This window comes from Pseudonaja textilis, chromosome 18 (assembly GCF_049901715.1).
Source record: "Pseudonaja textilis isolate UNSWEBS1 chromosome 18, rPseTex1.2, whole genome shotgun sequence".
NCBI lineage: Eukaryota > Metazoa > Chordata > Lepidosauria > Squamata > Elapidae > Pseudonaja > Pseudonaja textilis.
In genome coordinates, this window is record NC_142007.1 from 5,942,219 (window position 1) to 5,943,134 (window position 916).

Here is a 916-nt window from a genome sequence, read left to right on the forward strand (position 1 = left end):
CTAAAAGAAAAAAACATTACCCCCCCCCCCAAAAAAAAACAAAACAGCAAATGCAGCTTGTTTGCAGCTCTCTCGGTTTGTGCAATTGAACAAAAAAAATAAAAATAAAAAAAAATTCTTTGCGCAAGAACAATGCTGTGCCTTTGTGTTTGTGCGCTGGAAAATAATCAACAATTAAGGGGATAAAATGAATTCAGCCAGCAGAATCTGCCCTTTTCGGCCTCCCTTGATATGAGCAGATAGTGGCAATGATGGGCTAAAATTAATCAAACCTGTTGGATCACTAATTAATATAACTAATCCATCCTTATCGTGGTTTTTAGTTACATTTTTTAAGGAATCCCAGGGGGTTTTTTTTGCCTGCTTCTCACAGAATGAGCAGCCAGAGAAATGAAAACATCGATAAGCCGGATTAATTATAGCTTGGCCATTATTCCTCAGCCAGGAGCTAGTAGATATTATTAAATGTTAGATTCCGGTATATATATAAATATATATATATATTTATCCCGCATTATCTGGCTTTTCTCTTTAAAAAAAAGAGAGAGAGAGACAGATGAGGAGGAAGACAGGGAAATTGCTGAAATACAAGATAGAGAATACATTCATTTTCACTGAATAATTGGTTACTTAAACCCTAGGAAATTCATTAATCAAGAATCTTGGATTAGACAATGGCCCCACCGCACAATCCTTCGGCTGTCTTTTCTTTATTAATTTAAACATGGGCACCAGTGATTCTCTGCGCTGCCCACTTCAGAGGCTCGACACAGGGTCTTCCCTCCTTCCTTGTCTATCGCATTTGAATGTCCCCCCACACCCTCCTAAGTATGAAAAAAAACTCCAATATCAATCCTGCCGTTCCATTTACTCCAGCGCTCCGTATTCTTCCCGGGGGCTGATAGAGACCAATTTA